Raw genomic sequence first — 18,471 nt, 5'->3', positions numbered from 1 at the left:
GTGTCACCCTATGTTATGACGGTTACATGATGAACCGCATCCGGCATAATTATACATCATTGATCCAATGCCTACGAGCTTTCCATATACTGGTTTACGCTTATTTACTTTCCCGTTGCTATTGTTACAATCACTACAAAATACCAAAAACATTACTTTGCTTTCATTACTCTTTTGTTACCGTTACCATCACTATCATATTACTTTGCTACTAAACACTTTGCTGAAGATACTAAGTTTCCAGGTGTGGTTGAATTGACAACTCAGCTGCTAATACTTGAGAATATTCTTTGGCTCCCCTTGTGTCGAATCAATAAATTTGGGTTGAATACTCTACCCTCGAAAGCTGTTGTGATCCCCTATACTTGTGGGTTATCAGCCTCCTACCCTGAGCGCCTCCCATGGCGCCCTCGTTCCCGAGCACGTCAACCTCCACCGCCCAGGGCCCCGGTGACCTCTCCGTCCTAGCCTCCTCCGCCGCACCAGCAACTGCGACGCGGGAGCACCGCCAGCATCGCCGCTGTTGTCTCGAACCTCTCCTGCCGCGCCTCCGTTGACCCCGCGCCAAGTACCTGACTCGCCGGAGAGATCCTCGCCGCCGCCTTCTCCCTCCGCCTTTCCCGCTCGCCGGAGCTTGTGCACTGCTCTGCATCGTGCCGCCGTGCCCGCTGGCCCCTGTCGTGCCACTCTGCTTCGCCCGCTCGTCTTCGTTGACCCGTTCAAGCGCCAGCGTGGCCAGCCTCCTGGGCCGCAAGCACACCCGAGGCCAGATCTGCGTCGTTTGGGCCTCCTCCTCTCCAGCTAGTTTGGCCCATGGGTGAGCTCCCCACAGCCCCTTCTGTTCAGCTCAGCGATGCAGCTATTTCGGCCCAGGACATATTTTTTCCCCTAAACGGATTTGTCTAATTATCCAGTGAATCGCAGAGTTGCAGAAAACCCTCATATTTCATGCATATCATAAATCACAAACCGTGCATCTTTTGTAAATAACTTATATAGGTAAAATGCTTAGAATTTTGTGTACATTAATAATTTCCAACTTTCATGCATGTTTAAAATGTTTAAAATGATGTTTGCTTATATTTTGCTTAACTGCCATGTTAAAATGATTTATTTCATATCTAAATAACCGTAGCTCCAAACTTAACAAATTTTATATGTAAATGGGGTAGAAAAATTCCTAGTTTAACATGCTGCACTCATCTTGCATGTTTAACAACTCTAAAATATGCTTTAGGGAAGAACAATACCAAATCTAATATATGCTCATGAGGATTTCTCCAGACTGGTTGCTTGTTGTTCCGGCCTCATTTAAACTTGCCTAGATAGGTAGTTTTCATATGCTTCACCTATTTCCATGTTTCACAACATTTAATATTGTTGGGTACATAAACGAGAGTGAACTAAATAAGTCACGTGGTGTTTCGTCAATATGCAACTCGTTGCATATTGAGCTCCAATTAATTTGTAGCGTTGTTTGTTGCATTTTGCCATGCCATGACTCTTTAAACCGGACATGCATCATACTTGGTTGTGCATCATGCCATGTTTATGTATTGGTTGTTTACTATGTTGCTTGCTTCTTTCCGGGTTGCTTCTCTCGTTAGCTTCGGTTTCGTTCTGGAGTTGTGAGGTTCCGTTCGACTACGTCCGTTTGTCTTCTTGATGGACTCATTCTTCGTCCTTGCAGGATCTCAGGCAAGATGACCATACCCTCGAAATCACTTCTATCTTTGCTTGATAGTTGTTTGCTCTATTGCCATGCCGCGCTACCTACCACTTGTTTATCATGCCTCCCATATTGCCATGTCAAGCCTTTAACCCACCTTCCTAGCAAACCGTTGTTTGGCTATGTTACCGCTTTTTCTCAGCCCCTCTTATAGCGTTGCTAGTTGCAGGTGAAGCTGAAGTTTGTTCCATGAAGGGACATGGATATGTTGGGATATCACAATATCTATTATTTTAGTTAATGCATCTATAAACTTGGTAAAGGGTGGAAGGCTCGGCCTTATGCCTGGTGTTTTGTTCCACTCTTGTCGCCCTAGTTTCCGTCATACCGGTGTTATGTTCCTTGATTTTGTGTTTCTAACGCGATTGGGTGTTATGGGAACCCGTTACAGTTCGCTTTGAATGAAACTCCTCCAGCAAGGCCCAACCTTGGTTTTACATTTGCCTAACAACCTATTACCCTTCCCTTGCATCGGCAAACCCGAGGGTCATCTTTATTTAACCCCCCCTCGGGCCAGTGCTTCTCTAAGTGTTGGTCCGAACCGAGTAGACTGTGGGGCCACCTCAGGGAAACTTGAGGTTTGGTTTTACTCGTGGGATGTCTCATCCGGTGTGGCCCTAAGAACGAGATATGTGCAGCTCCTATCGGGATTGTCGGCACATCGGGCGGCTTTGCTGGTCTTGTTTTACCATTGTCGAAAGTCTTGTAACCGGGATTCCGAGACTGATCGGGTCTTCCCGGGAGAAGGAATATCCTTCGTTGACCATGAGAGCTTGTGATGGGCTAAGTTGGGACACCCCTGCAGGGTATAAACTTTCGAGAGCAGTGCCCACGGTTATGTGGCTGATGGGAATTTGTTAATTCCGGTTGTAGAGAACTTGACACTTAACTTAATTAAAATGCATCAACCGCGTGTGTAGCCGTGATGGTCTCTTTTCGGCGGAGTCCGGGAAGAGAACACGGTCTTGTATTATGCTTGAACGTAAGTAGTTTCAGGATCACTTCTTGATCTCTTCTAGCTTCTCGACCGTGCGTTGCTTCTCTTCTCTCTCTCTTTTGCGTATTTAGCCACCATATATGCTTAGTGCTTGCTGCAGCTCCACCTATTTACCCTATCCTACCATAAGCTTAAATAGTCTTGATCTCGCGGGTGTGAGATTGCTGAGTCCTCGTGACTCACAGATACTTCCAAACAGCTGCAGGTGCCGATGATACTAGTGCAGGTGATGCAATCGCGCTCAAGTGGGAGCTCGATGAAGATCTTGATCGTTGTTTTGTTTCTTTTTCGGTTGATAAATAGTGGAGCCAAGTTGGGACGATCAGGGATCTAGCATTTGGGTTGTCTTCTTTTATTTTGGTTTCGTAGTCGTACCTTGATTGTACCGTGGATGATGTATGTTTAACTTGTTATTTGTGTGAAGTGGTGATTGTAAGCCAACTCTTTATCCCTTTCTTATTCAGTACATGGGACTCTGTGAAGATTACCCCACTTGCGACTAAAATACCATGCGGCTATGCCTCTAAGTCGTGCCCCGACACGTGGGAGATATAGCCGCATTGTGGGTGTTACAACACGAGAGAGAGAGATCAAACACATAGCTACTGGTACATACCCTCAGCTCCGAGGGTGAACTAATCCCTCCTCGTCATGGAGAGCGCTGGGATGATGAAGATGGCCGCCGGAGAGGGATTCCCCCCTCCGGCAGGGTGCCGGAACGGGTTTAGATTGGTTTTCGGTGGCTACGGATGCTTGCGGTGGCGGAACTCCCGATCTAGGTTTCTTTTCGGGGGTTTCTGTTTTTATAGGAGTTTTTGGCGTCGGGAACAAGTCAGGGGGTCTCCGAGGTGGCCACGAGGTAGGGGGCACGCCCAGGGGGTAGGGCGCGCCGCCCACCCTCGTGGGTACCTCGGGACTCCTCTGGCCCAACTCCAATACTCCGCGGGCTTCTTCTGGTCCAAAAATAATCTCCGTAAATTTTCTGGTCAATTGGGCTCCGTTTGATATTCCTTTTCTGCGATACTCAAAAATAAGGAAAAAACAGAAACTGGCACTAGGCTCTAGGTTAATAGGTTAGTCCCAAAAATCATATAAAATATCATATAAATGCATATAAAACAATAAAAAATTATAGATACGTTGGAGACGTATCAAGGGGGTGTGGGAGGCCACCGAGGTGGGCACAACCCACCTGGGCGCGCCAGGGGGTGGGTTGTGCTCCCCTCGGGGCACCCCAGGGGGCCCTGACGCGCCCTGGTGGGTTGTGTCCCCCCTCGGGGCACCCCCTAGGTGTAGCTCTGGCCCATTGGGTTCCTTTCTGGTCCAAAAAAAATCTCCGTCAAGTTTCGTGGTGTTTGGACTCCGTTTGATATTGATTTCCTGCGATGTAAAAAACAAGCAAAAAACAACAACTCGCACTGGGTCAATAGGTTGGTCCCAAAAAATGATATAAATTTGTTATAAAATGATTGTAAAACACCCAAGAATGATAAAATAATAGCATGAATACTTCATAAATTATAGATACGTTGGAGACGTATTATGCCCCGGCCGGCTGGATTAAACGGGATCCTTTGTTGGTTTCATGATTCGTGATTCAACGGGAGAAAATTATGGGTGTGGCTATGAAGGAAGCTTTTCTCCTATGATGATGCGTTGGAGGCGGAACTTGAGGCGATTAAGAAGGGAATGAATGTCTTTGGTGTTACCCCATCATAGTTGAAACTGATAGTCTCTTTCTACCATCAAGAAAGCAGACGAGTACCGATCGAGATTTGCATTTATAGCAAGAGAGATCCATGCCTGTTGCATGATGACCGTGTAATTCGTATTACGTAGTGTTACTATACCAAACGTACTCAGAACTTAGCTAGTTACTATGGCATCTTATGGTCGAACTGAACAAAGAAATGCAGTTTGGATAGGCCTAGGGCCTGAATGTTGTCTGAACTTATGTGAACTTGACCGTGTTGGTCTAGTCTTGATACACTCAACCTCAATGCGACTTTATTCAAAGTTGAGACATTTATTTTGCTACGGATCGCAGCAACTCCTCGCGTCACGCCAGGATATGGTAACTTAGACACAGAGGCTGCTGGCGAGGGGAAGAAGAAGAACAGAGGAAGGCTCTAGGATTAGGGATACAGAGATTCAGTCATTACAATCCTCGTGCCCCACACACACATGCAACACTGCTATATGTAGTCTACATTACAGGCCTCATGGGTCGGCCCACTAGCCACACGCGCGAGGGATGGGCCTAGCCCAGGTCGTTGCATGTTCCCCTCCTTAGGACATAGGACGCCCTCGTACTGTTCATCATCCAGCCATTGTCGTTGGCTTGAGTGCACTGGACCACTCCCAGGTTGCCATGGACATAGGTAGACCTGCCCATGCTATCTTCAGTTGAGAGCGGGTATGGCCGCCCACCTGCACCAAACGGGATTGTAGTACCTGAGCCGGCCGCAGAGTATGTAACTCCTGAAGAACATTGACATATTCTTTAGTCTGCAGGTCAGGGGATGGCGGTTGAGCTGGCTTTAGAAGAGGAACATGTACCACTGGATGTATTTTACTTGACGTCGGGAGAGCGAGGCGGTAAGACACATCACCCACTTTCTCCGTGATCTTGTAAGGCCCAAAGTACTTGAACCCTAGCTTGTGATTAGATTGTCTTACCACTGATTGTTGAACATAAGGTTGTAGTTTGAGGAATGCCCTGTCACCAACAGCAAATTTCTTATCAAAGGGATGTTTGTCTTCCTGTGCCTTCGTGCATTGTTGTGCTCGAAGCAGGTGCTCTCGAATCAGACCTTGCATCATATTTCTTTCAGCTAGCCATCTAGACGAGCCAGAGGACAAAAAACTATGTAGGTTGGCAACACCCAAGTGCCTTGGCTGATAGCCGTAAAGAACTTGAAATGGTGTTTTTCCCAAAGCTGAATGGTAATTAGTGTTGTACCAATATTCCGCTTGAGGTAACCAATGAGCCCACTTCTTGGATGCAGAATTGACCATGCACCGAAGGAAAGTTTCCAAACATTGATTCAGTTTTTCTGACTGTCCATCTGTTTCAGGGTGACTTGCGAAGCTCATGTTCATTTTGATACCTGATAACCTGCATAGTTCCTACCAGAGAGTACTGGTGAAGATAGGGTCTCGGTCAGTCACTAGGACCTGAGGGAGGCCATGAAATTTGTATATGTTGTCGAGGTATACTTGATCCACTTGTAACGCGGTAAATGGATGGGCAAGAGGAAGAAAATGCCCATATTTGCTGAATTTATCGGTGACCACTAGAATAGTGTCAAATTGTTTGCTTTTAGGAAGACCACCAATGAAATCCATTGTAACTAAGTTCCAAGCTTCTTTCGGCAATGGCAAAGGACTGAGGAGACCCGGTTTCCTGATATGCTCAGATTTAGCTTGTTGACAAACAGTGCAGTGTTTGACATACTTCTGGATGTCTTGTTTCATAACTGGCCAGGCAAAAAGAGCTTTAATTCTTTGATAAGTTCCTTGGAACCCAGAATGTCCCCCAATGCTACTAGAGTGTAGAGACAACATAATTGCTTTTTGTGCTTCTGTATTGTGCCCCAGCCAGATTCTGTCCTTATATCTGATAATGCCCTAGTGGAACACATATCCTTTCTCATTTGATCCAGTAAGAGATAATTCTTGGAGCAATTGCTTGTCTTCAGAATGTTGTTGATACCCTTCAAAGACCACTTTAAGCCACTTGGGTGTGTGATACGCCCATTTTGCATCATGCTTTTATATCGATATTTATTGCATTATGGGCTGTTATTTCACATTATGTCACAATACTTATGGTTATCCTCTCTTACTTTACAAGGTTTACATAAGAAGGGAGAATGCCGGCAGCTGGAATTCTGGGCTGGAAAAGGAGCAAATATTATAGATCTATTCTGCACAACTCCAAAAGTCCTGAAACTCCACGGAACACCTTATAATAAATAATGAAAAATCCTCGCAAAAGATGAAGACCAGGGGCCCACACCCTTCTCACGAGGGTGGGGGGTGCCCCCTAGGGCGCGCCCCTGCCTCATGGGCCCCCCGGTGGCTCTCCGATGACCATCTTCTCCTATATGAAGTCTTTCGTCGAGAAAAAAATGAGAAGCAACCTTTCGGGATGAAACTCCCCCGCCACGAGGCGGAACCTTGGCGGATCCAATCTAGAGCTCCGGCAGAGCTATTCTGCCGGGGAAACTTCCCTCCCGGAGGGGGAAATCATTGCCATCGCAATCACCAATGCTCCTCTCATCGGGAGAGGGCAATCTCCATCAACATCTTCATCAGCACCATCTCATCTCAAAACCCTAGTTCATCTCTTGTATCCAATTCTTGTCTCCAAGTCCGGGATTGTTGCTAGTAGGTTGCTAGTAGTGTTAATTACTCCTTGTAGTTGATGTTAGTTGGTTTAATTGGTGGAAGATCATATGTTCAGATCCTTTATTCATATTAATACCCCTCTGATTATGAACATGTTTATGCTTTGTGAGTAGTTACGTTTGTTCCTGAGGACAAGGGAGAAGTCTTGCTATTAGTAGTCATGTGAATTTGGTATTCGTTCGATATTTTGATGAGATGTATGTTGTCTAGCCTCTAGTGGTGTTATGTGAACGTAGACTACATAACACTTCACCATTATTTGGGCCTAGAGGAAGGCATTGGGAAGTAATAAGTAGATGATGGGTTGCTAGAGTGAAAGAATCTTAAACCCTAGTTTATGCGTTGCTTCGTAAGGGGTTGATTTGGATCCATATATTTCATGCTATGGTTAGGTTTACCTTAATACTTTTGTTGTAGTTGTGGATGCTTGCAATAGAGGTTAATCATAAGTGGGATGCTTGTTCAAGTAAGAACAGCACCCAAGCACCAGTCCACCCACATATCAAATTATCAAAGTACCAAACGCGAATCATATGAACGCGATGAAAACTAGCTTGACGATTTTCCCATGTGTCCTCGGGAGCGATTTTCCTTATATAAGAGTTTGTCCAGGCTTGTCCTTTGCTACAAAAAGGATTGGGCCACCTTGCTGCACTTTATTTACTTTTGTTACTTGTTGCTCGTTTCAAATTATCTCATTACAAACCTACCTGTTACCACTTATTTCAGTACTTGCAGAGAATACCTTGCTGAAAACCGTTTATCATTTCCTTCTGCTCCTCGTTGGGTTCGACACTCTTACTTATCGAAAGGACTACGGTAGATCCCCTATACTTGTGGGTCATCAAGACTCTTTTCTGGCGCCGTTGCCGGTGAGTGAAGCGCCTTTGGTAGGTGGAATTTGGTAAGGAAAAATTTATATAGTGTGCTGAAATTTACTGTCACTTGTTACTATGGAAAGTAATCCTCTGAGGGGCTTGTTCGGGGTATCTTCACCCCGACCAGTAGAGCAAAGAGTTTCTCCTCAACCCACTGAACCTATTGAAAATGAAATTCCTTATGAGTATCCTTCGAGTATAATAGAAAAACTGCTAGCTAATCCTTTTACAGGAGATGGAACAAAGCATCCTGATGAACACCTAATATATGTGGATGAAGTTTGTGGATTATTTAAGCTTGCAAGTATTTCCGATGATCTTGCTAAGAAGAAGGTCTTCCCTTTATCTTTGAAGGGAGACGCATTGACATGGTATAGGCTATGTGATGATATGGGATCATGGAACTATAGAAGATTGAAATTGGAATTTCATCAAAAGTATTACCCTATGCATCTTGTTCATCGTGATCGCAATTATATATATAATTTTTGGCCTCGCGAAGGAGAAAGCATCGCTCAAGCTTGGGGGAGGATTAAATCAATGTTATATTCATGCCCCAATCATGAGCTTCCAAGAGAAACAATTCTTCAAAAAATTTATGCGCGGCTTTCTGATAACAATCGCACCATGCTTGATACTTCTTGTGCTGGCTCTTTTATGATGAAGACTATTGGATTTAGATGGGATTTATTGGATAGAATTAAACGCAACTCTGAAGATTGGGACCTCGACAATGGTAAGGAGTCAGGTATGACACCTAAGTTTGATTATGTTAAACTTTCATGGATACCGATGTTTTCCGTAAGTTTAGCACTAAATATGGACTTGATTCTGAGATAGTAGCTTCTTTCTGTGAATCTTTTGCTACTTATGTTGATCTCCCTAAGGAGAAGTGGTTTAAATATCATCATCCCATAGAAGTAAAAGTAGTTGCACCTATTAAAGTTGAAGAAAAGACTGTCACTTATAATGATCCTATTGTTCCTACTTCTTATGTTGAGAAACCACCTTTCCTTGTTAGGATAAAGGATCATGCTAAAGCTTCAACTGTCGTTCGTAAAAGCAATATTAAGCCATATACACCTCCCGAGGAAGTTAAAGTTGAACCTAATATTGCTATTGTTAAAGAGCTCTTCTCTGATAATATTGATGGGCATGTTATCCAGTTCTGCGATGAAACTGCTAGAATTGCTAAACCTTGTGCTAAAGATAAACATAGACCTGTGGTAGGCGTGCCTGTTATTTCTGTTAAAATAGGAGATTATTGTTATCATGGCTTATGTGATATGGGTGCTAGTGCTAGTGTTATATCTTATGACTTGTATAAAGAAATCAAGCATGAAATTGCACCTGCTGAGTTAGAAGATATTGATGTCACAATTAAACTTGCTAATAGAGATACTATTTCATTAATGGGAATTGTTAGAGATGTTGAAGTCTTGTGCGGGAAAACTAAATATCCTGCTGATTTTCTTATTCTTAGTTCTTCACAAGATATCTTTTGTCCCATTATATTTGGTAGACCCTTCTTGAATACATTTAATGCTAGGATAGACTGCGAAAAGAATGTTGTTACTATTGGCTTGGATGATATGACTCATGAGTTTAATTTCTCTAAATTTAGTAAACAATACCGTGAAGAAGAATTGCCTAGTAAGGATAAAATTATTGCTCTTGCTTCTATTGTCGTACCTCCTAATGATCCTTTAGAACAATATTTGCTAGACCATGAGAATGATATGTTTATGAATGAAAGAAGGGAAATAGATGAAGTATTCTTTAAACAAGAACCTATGCTAAAACACAATTTGCCTGTTGAAATCCTAGGGGATCCTCCTCCACCTAAGGGTGATCCCGTGTTTGAGCTTAAACCATTGCCTGATAATCTTAAATATGCTTATCTTGATGAAAAGAAGATATATCCTATTATTATTAGTGCTAACCTTTCAGAGCATGAAGAAGAAAAATTATTGAAAACTCTAAAGAAGCACTGTGCTGCTATTGGATATACTCTTGATGATCTTAAGGGCATTAGTCCCACTCTATGTCAACATAAAATAAATTTGGAAGCAGATGCCAAACCAGTTCGTGATCCTCAACGACGTCTGAATCCTAAAATGAAAGAAGTGGTAAGAAAAGAAATACCAAAGCTTCTAGAGGCAGGTATAATTTATCCCTTTGCTGATAGTCAGTGGGTAAGTCCTGTTCATTGTGTCCCTAAGAAGGGAGGAATTACTGTTGTTCCTAATGATAAAGATGAATTGATTCCACAAAGAATTATTACCGATTATAGGATGGTAATTGATTTCCGCAAATTAAATAAGGCTACTAAGAAAGATCATTGCCCCTTACCTTTTATCGATCAAATGCTAGAAAGACTATGCAAACATACACATTATTGCTTTCTAGATGGTTATTCTGGTTTCTCTCAAATACCTGTGTCGGCTAAAGATCAATCAAAGACTACTTTTACATGCCCTTTTGGTACTTTTGCTTAGACGTATACCTTTTGGTTTATGTAACGCACCTGCTAACTTTCAAAGATGCATAATGGCTATATTCTCTGACTTTTGTGAAAAGATTTGTGAGGTTTTCATGGAAGACTTTTCCGTCTATGGATCTTCTTTTGATGATTGCTTGAGCAATCTTGATCGAGTTTTGCAGAGATGTGAAGAAACTAATCTTGTCTTGAATTGGGAAAAGTGCCACTTTATGGTTAATGAAGGTATTGTCTTGGGGCATAAAGTTTCTGAAAGAGGTATTGAAGTTGATAAAGCCAAGGTTGATGCTATTGAAAAGATTCCATGTCCCAAGGACATCAAAGGTATAGGAAGTTTCCTTGGTCACGTCGGATTTTATAGGAGGTTCATCAAGGACTTCTCAAAAATTTCTTGGCCTCTGACGAATTTATTACAAAAAGAGATACCATTTGTCTTTGATGATGATTGTGTAGAAGCATTTGAAATACTTAAGAAAGCATTAGTCTCTGCACCTATTGTTCAGCCACCTGATTGGAATTTACCCTTTGAAATTATGTGTGATGCTAGTGATTATGCTATAGGTGCTATTCTAGGGCAAAGAGTTGATACGAAACTAAATGTTATCCATTATGCTAGTAAGACTCTAGATAATGCTCAAAGAAATTATGCTACTACTGAAAAAGAACTTTTAGCAGTTGTATTTGCTTGTGATTAGTTCAGACCTTATATTGTTGATTCTAAAGTAACTATCCACACTGATCATGTTGCTATTAAATATCTTATGGAAAAGAAAGATGCTAAACCTAGATTTATTAGATAGGTTCTCTTGCTACACTAGTAGAAAAAGGGCCTATAGTCCCGGTTCGTAAGGGCCTTTAGTCCCGGTTACTGAACCGGGACTAAAGTGTCGGTACTAATGCCCTGTACCTTTAGTCCCGGTTCAATCCAGAACCGGGACTGATGGGCCTCCACGTGGGCAGCGCGCAGAGCCCAGGCAGGAGACCCTTGTTGGGTTTCGTAGTAATTTCAAAAAATTTCCTACGCACACGCAAGATCATGTGATGCATAGCAACGAGAGGGGAGAGTGTTGTCTACGTACCCATGCAGACCGACTGCGGAAGCGTTGACACAACGTAGAGGAAGTAGTCGTACGTCTTCACGATCCAACCGATCAAGCACCGAAACTACGGCACCTCTGAGTTCGAGCACACGTTCAGCTCGATGACGATCGCCGGACTCCGATCCAGCAAAGTGTTAGGGAAGAGTTCCGTCAGCACGACGGCGTGGAGACGATCTTGATGTACTACAGCAGCAGGGCTTCGCCTAAACTCCGCTACAGTATTATCGAGGAATATGGTGGCTGGGGGCACCGGACACGGCTAAGGAATAGATCACGTGGATCAACTTGTGTTTCTTAATCTGTCTTTGGTGCTAGCCCTGCCCCTCTATTTATATCTTAAGCCCTGGGGTCGAAACTTGGAATAAAAGTCTCCACAAAGTCGGTTTCACCCGATAGGCAAGAGTCCTTCTCGGACTCCAGGGCCAGACGCCAGGGATCCCGGCGTCTGGCCCCTGGACTCCGCAAAACTTCCTTTTGCGCTTTCCAAAAACCTTGTGGGCTTTCCCCTTTGGCCCAAATAAAGTGTTCTCGTACCCAAACATTTCGGGAAACATCCGGAACCCCTTCCGGTGATTTCCGGAACCCTTCCGATGACCAAACACTATTATCATATATATCAAACTTTATCTCCGGACCATTCCGGAGTTCCTCGTCATGTCCGTGATCTCATCTTGGACTCCGAACAACCTTCGGTACATCAAATGCATAAACTCATAATATAACTGTCATCGTAACCTTAAGCGTGCGGACCCTATGGGTTCGAGAACAATGTAGACATGACCGAGACATGTCTCCGGTCAATAACCAATAGCGGGACCTGGATGCCCATATTGGCTCCTACATATTCTACGAAGATCTTTATCAGTCAGACCGCATAAGAACATACGTTGTTCCCTTTGTCATCGGTATGTTACTTGCCCGAGATTCGATCGTCGGTATCCAATACCTAGTTCAATCTCGTTACCGGCAAGTCTCTTTACTCGTTCTGTAATACATCATCCCACAACTAACTCATTAGTTGCAATGCTTGCAAGGCTTATGTGATGTGCATTACCGAGAGGGCCCAGAGATACCTCTCTGACAATCGGAGTGACAAATCCTAATCTCGAAATACGCCAACCCAACATCTACCTTTGGAGACACCTGTAGTAGTCCTTTATAATCACCCAGTTACGTTGTGACGTTTGGTAGCACCCAAAGTGTTCCTCCGGCAAACGGGAGTTGCATAATCTCATAGTCATAGGAACATGTATAAGTCATGAAGAAAGCAATAGCAACATACTAAACGATCGGGTGCTAAGCTAATGGAATGGGTCATGTCAATCAGATCATTCAACTAATGATGTGATCCCGTTAATCAAATAACAACTCCTTTGTCTATGGTTAGGAAACATAACCATCTTTGATTAACGAGCTAGTCAAGTAGAGGCATACTAGTGACACTCTGTTTGTCTATGTATTCACACATGTATTATGTTTCCGGTTAATACAATTCTAGCATGAATAATAAACATTTATCATGAAATAAGGAAATAAATAATAACTTTATTATTGCCTCTAGGGCATATTTCCTTCAGTCTCCCACTTGCACTAGAGTCAATAATCTAGATCACATCACTATGTGATTAACATCGATAGTTCACATCATCATGTGATTAACACCCATAGTTCACATCGCCATGTGACCAACACCCAAAGGGTTTACTAGATTCGGTAATCTAGTTCACATTGCTATGCGATTAACACCCAAAGAGTACTAAGGTGTGATCATGTTTTGCTTGTGAGAGAATCTTAGTCAACGGTCTTTCACATTCAGATCCGTTATGTATTTTGCAATTTTCTATGTCTACAATGCTCTGCACGGATCTACTCTAGCTAATTGCTCCCACTTTTAATATGTATCTAGATCGAGACTTAGAGTCATCCAGATTAGTGTCAAAACTTGCATCGACGTAACCCTTTACGGCGAACCTTTTTGTCACGTCCATAACCGAGAAACATATCCTTATTTCACTAAGGATAATTCTGACCGCTGTCCAGTGATCTACTCCTAGATCACTATTGTACTCCCTTGCCAAATCAGTGCAGGGTTCACAATAGATCTGGTATACAGCATGACATACTTTATAGAACCTATGGCCAAGGCATAGGGAATGACTTTCATTCTCTTTCTATCTTCTGCCGTGGTCGGGCTTTGAGTCTTACTCAACTTCACACCTTGTAATACAGGCAAGAACTCTTTCTTTGACTGCTCCATTTTGAACTACTTCAAAATCTTGTCAAGGTATGTACTCATTGAAAAAACTTATCAAGCGTCTTGATCTATCTCTATAGATCTTGAAGCTCAATATGTAAGCAGCTTCACCGAAGTCTTTCTTTGAAAAACTCCTTTCAAACACTCCTTTATGCTTTACAGAATAATTCTACATTATTTCCGATCAACAATATGTCTTTCACATATACTTATTAGAAATGCTGTAGTGCTCCCACTCACTTTCTTGTAAATACAGGCTTCACCGCAAGTCTGTATAAAACTATATGCTTTGATCAACTCATCAAAGCGTATATTCCAACTCTGAGATGCCTGCACCAGTCCACAGATGGATCGTTGGAGCTTGCACAATTTGTTAGCACCTTTCGGATTGACAAAACCTTCTGGTTGCATCATATACAACTCTTCTTTAATAAATCCATTAAGGAATGCAGTTTTGTTTATCTATTTGCCAGATTTCATAAAATGCGGCAATTACTAACATGATTCAGACAGACTCAAGCATAGATACGAGTGAGAAACTCTCATCGTAGTCAACCTTTTGCGACAATTCTAGCTTTGTTAGATAGTAACACTACTATCAGCGTCCGTCTTCCTCTTGAAAATCCATTTATTTTCTATGGCTTGCCGATCATCGGGCAAGTCAACCAAAGTCCATACTTTGTTCTCATACATGGATCCCATCTCAGATTTTATGGCCTCAAACCATTTCGCGGAATCTAGGCTCATTATCGCTTCCTCATAGTTCGCAAGTTCGTCACGGTCTAGTAACATGACTTCCAGAACAGGATTACCGTACCACTCTGGTGCGGATTTCATTCTGGTTTACCTAAGAGATTCAGTAGTAACTTGATCTGAAGTTAAATGATCATCATCATTAGCTTCCTCACTAATTGGTGTAGTAGTCACAAGAACAGAATTTCTGTGATGAACTACTTTCCAATAAGGGAGAAGGTACAATTACCTTATCAAGTTTTCTACTTTCCTCCCACTCACTTCTTTCGAGAGAAACTCCTTCTCTAGAAAGTTTCCGAATTTAGCAACAAAAGTCTTGCCTTCAGATCTGTGATAGAAGGTGTATCCAATAGTTTCCTTTGGATATCCTATGAAGACACATTTCTCCGATTTGGGTTTGAGCTTATTAGGTTGAAACTTTTTTCACATAAGCATCACAACCCCAAACTTTAAGAAACGACAACTTTGGTTTCTTGACAAACCACAGTTCATAAGGCGTCGTCTCAACGGATTTTGATGGTGCCCTATTTAACGTGAATGCAGCTGTCTCTAATGCATAACCCTAAAACGATAGTGGTAGATCGGTAAGATACATCATAGATTGCACTATATCCAATAAAGTACGGTTATGACGTTCGGACACACCATTACATTGTGGTGTTCCAGGTGGCATGAGTAGTGAAACTATTTCACATTGTTTTTAACTGAAGGCCAAACTCGTAACTCAAATACTCTTCTCTACGATCAGATCGTAGAAACTTTATTTTCTTGTTACGATGATTTTTCACTTCACTCTGAAATTCTTTGAACTTTTCAAATGTTTCAGACTTATGTTTCATCAAGTAGATATACTCATATCTGCTCAAATCATCTGTGAAGATCAGAAAATAATGATACTTGTCGCGAGCCTCAATATTCATCGGACCACATACATCAGTATGTATGATTTCCAACAAATCTGTTGCTCGCTCCATTGTTCCGAAGAACAGAGTCTTAGTCATCTTGCCCATGAGGCATGGTTCGCGAGCATCAACTGATTCATAATCAAGTGATTCCAAAAGCCCATCAGCATGGAGTTTCTTCATGCGCTTTACACCAATATGACCTAAACGGTAGTGCTACAAATAAGTTGCACTATCATTATTAACTTTGCATCTTTTGGTTTCAATATTATGATTATGTGTATCACTACGATCGAGATCCAACGAACTATTTTCATTGGGTGTGTAACCATATAAGGTTTTATTCATATAAACAGAACAACAATTTATTCTCTTACTTAAATGAATAACCGTATTACAATAAACATGATCAAATCATATTCATGCTCAACGCAAACACTAAATAATACTTATTTAGGTTCAACACTAATCTCGAAATTATAGGGAGTGTGCGATGATGATCATATCAATCTTGGAACCACTTCCGACACACATCGTCACTTCACCCTTAACTAGTCTCTGTTTATTCTGCAACTCCCGTTTCGAGTTACTAATCTTAGCAACTGAACTAGTATCAAATACTGAGGGTTTGCTTAAACACTAGTAAAGTACACATCAATAACATGTATATCAAATATACTTATGTTCATTTTGCCATCCTTCTTATCCGCCAATCACTTGGGGTAGTTCCGCTTCCAGTGACCAGTCCCTTTGCAGTAGAAGCACTTAGTCTCAGGCTTAGGACCAGACTTAGGCTTCTTCACTTGAGCAGCAACTTGCTTGCTGTTCTTCTTGAAGTTCCCCTTCTTCCCTCTGCCCTTTTCTTGAAACTAGTGATCTTGTCAACCATCAACACTTGATGTTTTTCTTGATTTCTACCTTCGTTGATTTCAGCATCACGAAGAGCTTGGGAGTTGTTTCTGTTATCCCTTGCATATTACAGTTCATCACGAAGTTCTACTAACTTGGTGATGGTGACTAGAGAATTCTGTCAATCACTATCTTATCTGGAAGATTAACTCCCACTTGATTCAAGCGATTGTAGTACCCAGACAATCTGAGCACATGCTCACTAGTTGAGCGATTCTCCTCCATCTTTTAGCTATAGAACTTGTTGGAGACTTCATATCTCTCAACTCGGGTATTTGCTTGAAATATTAACTTCAACTCCTGGAACATCTCATATGGTCCATGACGTTCAAAACGTCTTTGAAGTCCCGATTCTAAGCCGTTAAGCATGGTGCACTTAAACTATCAAGTAGTCATCATATTGAGCTAGCCAAACGTTCATAACGTCTGCATCTGCTCCTGCAATAGGTCTGTCACCTAGCGGTGCATCAAGGACATAATTCTACTGTGCAGCAATGAGGATAAACCTCAGATCACGGATCCAATCTGCATCATTGCTACTAACATCTTTCAACACAATTTTCTCTAGGAACATATCAAAATAAACATATGAAAGAAACAACGCGAGCTATTGATCTACAACATAGATATGCTAATACTACCAGGACTAAGTTCATGATAAATTAAAGTTCAATTAATCATATTACTTAAGAACTCCCACTTAGAAAGACATCCCTCTAATCTTGTAAGTGATCACGTGATCCAAATCAACTAAACCATAACCGATCATCACGTGAAATGAATTAGTTTTCAATGGTGAACATCATTATGTTGATCATATCTACTATATGATTCACGCTCGACCTTTCGGTCTCCGTGTTCCGAGGCCATATCTGTATATGCTTGGCTCGTCAAGTATAACCTGAGTATTCCGCGTGTGCAACTGTTTTGCACCCGTTGTATTTGAACGTAGAACCTATCACACCCGATCATCATGTGGTGTCTCAGCACGAAGAACTTTCGCAACGGTGCATACTCAGGGAGAACACTTCTTGATAATTAGTGAGAGATCATCTTAAAATGCTACCGTCAAACTAAGCAAAATAAGATGTATAAAAGATAAACATCATATGCAATCAAAATAAGTGATATGATATGGCCATCATCATCTTGTGCTTGTGATCTCCATCTCCGAAGCACCGTCGTGATCACCATCGTCATCGGCGTGACACCTTGATCTCCATCGTAGCATCGTTGTCGTCTCGCCAAGCTTATGCTTCTACGACTATCACTACCGCTTAGTAATAAAGTAAAGCATTACATCGCGATTGCATTGCATACAATAAAGCGACAACCATATGGCTCCTGCCAGTTGCCGATAACTCGGTTACAAAACATGATCATCTCATACAATAAAATTCAGCATCATGTCTTGACCATATCACATCACAACATGCCCTGCAAAAACAACTTAGACGTCCTCTACTTTGTTGTTGCAAGTTTTACGTGGCTGCTACGGGCTTAAGCAAGAACCAATCTCACCTACGCATCAAAACCACAACGATAGTTTGTCAAATAGACTCCATTTTAACCTTCGCAAGGACCGGGCATAGCCATACTTGGTTCAACTAAAGTTGGAGAGACAGTCGCCCGCAAGCCACCTATGTGCAAATCACGTCGGGGGAACCGGTCTCGCGTAAGCGTACGCGTAATGTTGATCCGGGTCGTCTCGTCCAACAATGCCGCCGAACCAAAGTATGACATGCTGGTAGGTAGTATGACTTATATCGCCCACAACTCACTTGTGTTCTACTCGTGCATATAACATCAACATAAATAACCTAGGCTCGGATGCCACTGCTGGGTTTCGTAGTAATTTCAAAAAATTTCCTACGCACACGCAAGATCATGTGATGCATAGCAACGAGAGGGGAGAGTGTTGTCTACGTACCCACGCAGACCGACTGCGGAAGCGTTGACACAACATAGAGGAAGTAGTCATACGTCTTCACGATCCAACCAATCAAGCACCGAAACTACGGCACCTCCGAGTTCGA

This window comes from Triticum urartu, chromosome 5A, assembly GCF_056163025.1.
Source record: "Triticum urartu cultivar PI428250 chromosome 5A, HENAU_Tu73, whole genome shotgun sequence".
Lineage (NCBI taxonomy): Eukaryota > Viridiplantae > Streptophyta > Magnoliopsida > Poales > Poaceae > Triticum > Triticum urartu.
The sequence above is the reverse complement of the archived record's forward strand: the minus strand, read 5'-3'. Positions refer to the sequence as shown.